Source organism: Orcinus orca, chromosome 4, assembly GCF_937001465.1.
Source record: "Orcinus orca chromosome 4, mOrcOrc1.1, whole genome shotgun sequence".
In the NCBI taxonomy this organism is placed as follows: Eukaryota; Metazoa; Chordata; class Mammalia; order Artiodactyla; family Delphinidae; genus Orcinus; species Orcinus orca.
Window position 1 is genome coordinate 109,645,123 of NC_064562.1, and position 7,428 is coordinate 109,652,550.

The window sequence follows — 7,428 nt, forward strand, 5'->3', positions numbered from 1 at the left end:
CCGCGGAGCGGCTGGGCCCGTGAGCCATGGCCGCTGAGCCTGTGCGTCCGAAGCCTGTGCTCTGCAACAGGAGAGGCCACAACTGTGAGAGGCCCGCGTACTGCAAAAAAAAAAAAAAAATTTGTTCTAAACAAATAACTCACCATAGGAAAAAATCCTGTAGGCATATTTTGGCTTATTGTATTATTAATGATGATTATCAAGACCGTATTTTTTAAAGCAAAAAGCAGGATACACAAATACAAAGAAAATTATAGGGATAATGGAACAAAACATTTAGAAAACCTAGAATGTGTAGTTGCCATTTCTAGGAAAGTAAAGTGAATGAACAAAAACCTAATTATAAAAAACAAGGAAATGGTTAAATAAGTAGTGACTAACCAAATCAAGGTACTATGTAGACTTTAATAATGATAATAATGAAGTAAACGTAATGTAATTTCAATTTCTTTAAATAATCTAAAATTGAAAATTCTTATAATACATGAACAAAGACTTTAAAGGAAAATGCTTAATAAAAATGGTTGTTATTTGACGTGTTAATGGTCATTATTTTATAATAATCTTTTAAAAATCCTTTTTAGTTTACAATTTCAAAAAGAAAGGATGAGGCGTTACTATTCAGGAAATGCTTTTATGTTTACAAAATTATTTTTAAATGTTTTTAAGACTAACTCATAACAATTTTTTATTTGCACTAAAAACAACAAACCAGAAGCATCAAGTACTAAAGTAAATATTTCCACAATGTTAACTTACACTGTGTTCTCAGTGCCTTCACCCTCTCCCTCCCCATCTCAAAACCTCAAGTCGCTCCTATTGAGAAAAACTGGGGGGCTTTTTCCACCCAGGGTACAGCATAGTTAATGTCCAAAGCACAGAGCATTTAATTACTTATGGTATAAGGGGTGTCAACTGAAGTTGCCTCAATGAGAATACATTTATTTGGGGACAAAATGGATTCTCCTAATTCTTGCCTTTTCCAAACAATAAGATAAAACAGGAAAATCTTCACCAGACATATGATGCCTAAACATGAGATTAGTTGTCAGTCTAATGTGGAGTCAGAAGGAAGAATAAAGGAAGATCAAAAGTTAAGAAAAAGGAACATGTTAACTCCTATTAATTCTTATTTCCTAACATTTAAAATCATGAATGCTTTAGCATTTGATTTTTTTTTTTTTTTTTTGCGGTATGCGGGCCTCTCACTGCTGTGGCCTCTCCCGCTGCGGAGCAACAGGCTCCGGACGCGCAGGCTCAGCGGCCATGGCTCACGGGCCCAGCCGCTCCGCGGCATGTGGGATCCTCCCGGACCGGGGCACGAACCCGCGTCTCCTGCATCGGCAGGCGGACTCTCAACCACTGCGCCACCAGGGAAGCCCAGCATTTGATTTTTAATGTGCCTAAAAGATCCATTCTTGAGTTCCTTATTAATTACTTGTTATGGAATTTTACTTTCTCAAATAACAAGATTAATGCATATATTTTTAAGAAAATATCAAAATAATTAAAAGTCTTAAGAATGTCACAACCCAATTTTAAAGAAGCAAACTGAACTGACTTTACATTATTAGTGTCTTTTAAGTGTGATAGCCATGCATATTCATTTTATTAAATTTTTAATAAAAGTAACAAACTGTACTACAAACAGTAAAATAATTATTTCCTTCAATACTCAGGATTTTCTTTTTAGTTGTGTTGAATACTACAGTTTCTCTTTCACAGGAATTATTAATCTTGAAAGGTCAACTATAAATATCTTTTCCTAATATCTTTGTGGCTGGATAAAACTGAGCGTCTGCCTAATGAGCATGGTTCTTGTCAGCCTTGATTTTCTTTCTGTGGCTAGAGGAGATTGGGAACTCGAAATACATTCCCTATAGCTACTCAGCAACAGGGACTCAAAGTTTTCTGAAGCGTCTGCTGGTATGGGAAGCTAGCAAGTGAAGGAAAGAGGAAAGGCAGTGAGCGTTCTGAATCTCCAGAGATGCTCAGAAGACCAGGAAATGTAACAAGCATCTGCCACATATATAAATAAATTACATTTAAGCAGCAATTACTCTTTATTAAGCATCTTACACACATATCCTCCTCCTTACAGATGACAGAACAATCTCAGAGAGCCCAGTGTCATGGCCATGGCTGCTCAGCTACTGGAGAGGCTGGAGATGGAATTTTCCTGCCCCAAATCCTGAGCTCATCCAAGTACACCATCATAGCCCATGGGGTTTAGAGTCAGACAAACCTACGCTTGAGTTCAGGTTCAGCCACTTCTCAGTCTTGGGCAAGTCACTCAAGACCTCTGTGCCTCAGCTTCCTCATCTGTAAAATGGGATAACAGGAGCCTGGATTGCATAGGGTTGTTGTGAGCATGAAATACTACACATAAATCCCTTAGCATACACAAAGCCCTGGGATCATCTAGTTGTTGCAATTGCTGCTGCTGTTGGTATCATTCTTCTCTAAATGCAGCTGCCAGCACTGTTCTTGCAGGAGGCGCCATGGTGTGGTGATTAGGATGTTGCGCTCTCAAGCTAATCCCATCTGGGTTCAAATCCTACCACTACCAAGTAAAGCCATGTGACTCTAAACAGGTTACTTAATCTTTTGTTATCTCCGTTTCCTGTAAAATGAAGGCAATTATAATAAAACCTATCTCCTTTGGCTGTTGAGAGGATTAAACAAGGCACATAATTGGAATACTTAAATAGTGCCTAATGTATAGAAAGCACTTAATAAATATTCATTTTAATCTATTGTCATTATTATCTTATTAATTTCCAGCAGCTTCCCCAAACCCCCTGACATTAAACATATTTTAAAACATCTGGGCATCTGTTATGTGTGGATTCTGGCAGTACATGGAAAGAAAGTGAAGCTTCCTACCTCGGATAGGTATGGTTACAATCTATTTTACTAGCTAGGACATAAATCTATACTCACTATGCAAGGCATCATAGTCTAATGGCCAGTGAAGGGTAAAGGCAACAGGTGAGACCAGAGTCCAGAGGAGGAAACAATTTTGAAAACATTAGCCTTCCATCTTTGGGAGCAGATTTGTTATTTATCGCCAAAAAAAAAAAAAAAAAAAAACCAAAGGATAAAGGAAGTGGGACGTGGTTCCAGCACTCTGGAATTTTGTGGTCCTGTAAAATTTGTTAAAAAAAAAAAAATCAAGGAGAGGTGATAGTGGGATGAATTGGGAGATTGGGATTGATATATATACACTAATATGTATAAAATAGATAACTAATAAGAACCTGCTATATAAAAAAAATAAAATTCAAATTAAAAAATTAAATTTTAAAAAATCAAGGGAAATGGGACTCTTTAAGACATTTATTTTGTCATGAAGGTTGAAGCATTAAGAAAATTATCTACCCTCTATTCATACCCTCATATATCAAGCAAAAGAATATTTTATTCCAAAAGTAGGTAGAAAGAAATAACCTCAGAATGAAAAACAATCGTTACCCAAAAGGGAACCTATGATTGTGTGTATGTTGTGCATATGTACACATGTATATATTCATATGCACATACAATAGCACCTCTTTGTTTCTGATTTCTCTTCAGACTGATGAAAACCTCATCAAAACCTTAAGCAGGTTGAATTCACAAACCAGCATTTAGCAATCACTGGGGTAAAGTGCACTGCAGAGTATAACAGGTGGCAGAGCAAAGCAAAGAATTGGAATTAGATCATTTTAATCAAAATGTTTGTTTGCCTTCAGTTCCTGAAATAACTTCTTTCCTAAAATCTGCTTCCACTTCCTGATTCTGTTTGCTGGGAATAACAACTTTTTTAGACTTATTATGCGAACAATCCCAACCCAGGGAACAGGAGTCACAATGGGTTAAACTGAAAATCATAAGCCAGGCCAGTAAGTGGAGATGGATTGTCAGTGTTCCTAGAAAGAACAGCTCCGTTTTCCAGATTTCCTGAGGAAGGAGCTGCATAAAGTGGCTTATTTGATTTTGCAGACGGAAGCAGGTAGCACGAATCTAGCAGGAAACAGAGCCCTCAGGGGAGTATTCAAAGAATGTTTAAAAGGAAGCATTTTAGAAATTTTTTTAAATAACTATTTCAAACAAAGTTGGAGATATTATGTGGAGTAAGGAGCACAGACTGTGAATCCCTACACTACTACGTACAAGTGACATCTTGGGAAACCCTCTCAACCTCTTAGAGCCTCAGTTTTCTCATCTACAAAGTGGGGAGAGGGATAATACACACTTTGCAGGGTTAAAGATTAAACTACAATAAATTACAGTGTATATAAATTGCCTGGCCCTTATTAGGTATTCAAAATGAATAGCCATTACAATTATGGTTAGAAGGTTTACTCAAATGAGAACCACTAATGTTTTCTATTCATTCAGCAAATATGTATTGGGCACTTACAAGGTAAAGCATGTCTTTGAATCCAAGGTCCCCAAAGTCCAGTGGCAGAGACAGGGAGCAGAGAAATTAATGCAATAGATTTTGACTGATTCTACAATTTTAAAAACAGAAATAAGGTACAGTGGTGGAATCATGGACCAAAGTTCAGAGCAATCAAATGCCTAGAGGAGGAGCCCAAGAAAAACAAAATGCTTGAACTGTCTTGAAAGGCATGCAGGGACTCCTTTGGTGGAGAAAGCAAGGAATGGCATTTCAGTTTGGGGGAACTGCATATGCAAAAGCATGAAAATACAAAACCCCCTAGTGTGTTCAGGGAACCATAAGTAATCACTTTCTAAAAACCCCCAAACATTTAATTTGTCATGCGGATTTAAATAGGATATTCATGCCATTTTATCAAATACAGTAAAACTTCACCATGCAACCAACATGGCCATAAAGCAATTGGCAATTTGCTCCTATCTTCCATTTAGCATCCTTACGAGGAAATTGTGGCAACTTTGAAGGGTTAGTTCACTTCTGTGAGTAGAGGGGGTGTTAAAAGTGACTCTTCCAACAGCGTTCAGGCAGTTTTCAGTTTAGTGTATGATGCACATTTTGATTGTAATAGTTGGTCTATTTCTTATACACCTAATAAAGGAAAAACATGTTTTTCTTTCTTCCTCTGCACAACTGGAATAATATTTTCTCAATGTATACGATTTTTGTTTAACATTGCAACAACAAAGCACCACAATTTTCATGACTAAATTTTTGGGACCACATTTAACATCGTGGAAGGAATTTACCCTGTTTATATACTAAGAACACCAATTATTTAATGCCAAAATAACACCTGGGTTGAGCACATAGATTTCTGTCAGACTGGATATTGTTTAGCTAGTATCAACTTTTCATTAAGTTCTTCAGTATTTTTATTAATATTTTAAAGGATAACACCCTAGCCATTTCAAAATCAAAATCTTGAGTTACAATAAATCTTTTTATTTAACATCTTTATTGGAGTATAATTGCTTTACAATGGTGTGTTAGTTTCTGCTGTATAACAAAGTGAATCAGCTATATGTATACATATATCCCCATATCCCCTCCCTCTTGTGCCTCCCTCCCAGCCTCCCTCTCCACCGCTCTAGGTGGTCACAAAGCACTGAGCTGATCTCCTTGTGCTATGCGGCTGCTTCCCACTAGCTATCTATTTTACATTTGGTAGTGTATATATGTCAATGTTACTCTCTCAGTTCAACCCAGCTTACCCTTCCCCCTCCCCATGTCCCCAAGTCCATTCTCTATGTCTGCGTCTTTATTTCTGTCCTGCCCCTAGGTTCACCAGAACCTTATTTTTTTCAGATTCCGTATATATGTGTTAGCATATGGTATTTGTTTTCCTCTTTCTGACTTACTTCACTCTGTATGACAGTCTCTGGGTCCATCCACCTCACTACAAAAAACTCAGTTTCGTTCCTTTTTATGGCTGAGTAATATTCCATCGTATATATGTGCCACATCTTCCTTATCCATTCATCTGTAAATGGACACTTAGGTTGCTTCTATGTCTTGGTTATTGTCAATAGTGTTGCAATGAATATTGTGGTATGTCTCTTTTTGAATTATGGTTTTCTCCGGGTATATGCCCAGTAGTGGGATTGCTGGGTCATATGGTAGTTCTATTTTTAGTTTTGTAAGGAACCTCCATATTGTTTTCCATAGTGGCTGGACCAATTTACATTCCCACCAACGGGGCAAGAGGGCTCCCTTTTCTCCACACCCACTCTAGCATTTATTGTTTGTAGATTTGTTGATGATGGCCATTCTGACCGGTGTAAGGTAATACCTCATTGTGGTTTTGATTTGCATTTCTCTAATGATTAGTGATGTTGAGCATCCTTTCATGTGTTTGTTGGCCATCTGTATATCTTCTTTGGAGAAATATCTATTTAGGTCTTCCACCCATCTTTGGATTGGGTTGGGGTTTTTTCTGGATATTGAGGTGCATGAGCTGCTTGTATATTTTGGAGATTAATCCTTTGTCAGTTGCTTCATTTGCAAATATTTTCTCCCATTCTGAGGGTTGTCTTTTCGTCCTGTTTATGGTTTCCTTTGCTGTGCAAAAGCTTTGAAGTTTCATTAGGTCCCATTTGTTTATTTTTGGTTTTATTTCCATTACTATAGGAGGTGGATCAAAAAAGAGCTTGCTGTGATTTATATCACAGAGTGTTCTGCCTATGCTTTCCTCTAAGAGTTTTATAGTGTCTGGCCTTACATTTAGGTCTTTAATCCATTTTGAGTTTATTTTTGTGTATGGTGTTAAGAAGTGTTCTAATTTCATTCTTTTACATGTAGCTGTCCAGTTTCCCCAGCACCACTTATTGAAGAGGCTGTCTTTTCTCCATTGTATATTCTTGCCTCCTTTATCAAAGATAAGGTGACCATATGTGCGTGGGTTTATCTCTGGGCTTTCTATCCTGTTCCATTGATCTGTATTTCTGTTTTTGTGCCAGTACCATACTATCTTGATTACTGCAGCTTTGTAGTAAGGTCTGAAGTCAGGGAGCCTGATTCCTCCAGCTCCGTTTTTCTTTCTCAAGATTGCTTTGGCTATTTGGGGTCTTTTGTGTTTCCACACAAATTGTGAAATTTTTTGTTCTAGTTCTGTGAAAAATGCCATTGGTAGTTTGATAGGGATTGCACTGAATCTGTAGATTGCTTTGGGGAGTAGAGTCATTTTCACAATGTTGATTCTTCCAATCCAAGAACATGGTATATCTCTCCATCTGTTTGTATCATCTTTAATTTCTTTCATCAGTGTCTTATAATTTTCTGCATACAGGCCTTTTGTCTCCTTAGAAACAAATCAGTTACAGAAAGTAAACTCCAAGTCTACAGTTGCTCCCAAAGTCCACTGTCTCAATTTTGGGAACATTCCTTGTCTATTCAGGTATTCCACAGTTGCAGGGTTCATCAAGTTGATTGTGGGGATTTAATCCACTGCTCCTGAGGCTGCACAGAGAAACTTCCCTTTCTCT

At 37.5% G+C, this 7,428-nt stretch overlaps 1 long non-coding RNA gene across 1 annotated transcript in view; it reads right to left on the reverse strand.

The window, feature by feature from the left end:
- The window catches only part of LOC125964317 (uncharacterized), a 268,757-nt gene extending 267,366 nt beyond the window's left edge, over positions 1 to 1,391 (reverse strand). The window contains exon 1 of the long non-coding RNA XR_007477231.1: positions 1,276 to 1,391. This is a non-coding gene — a long non-coding RNA (uncharacterized LOC125964317). The remainder of the gene's footprint in view (positions 1 to 1,275) is intronic.
- Positions 1,392 to 7,428: the final 6,037 nt, after the last annotated feature.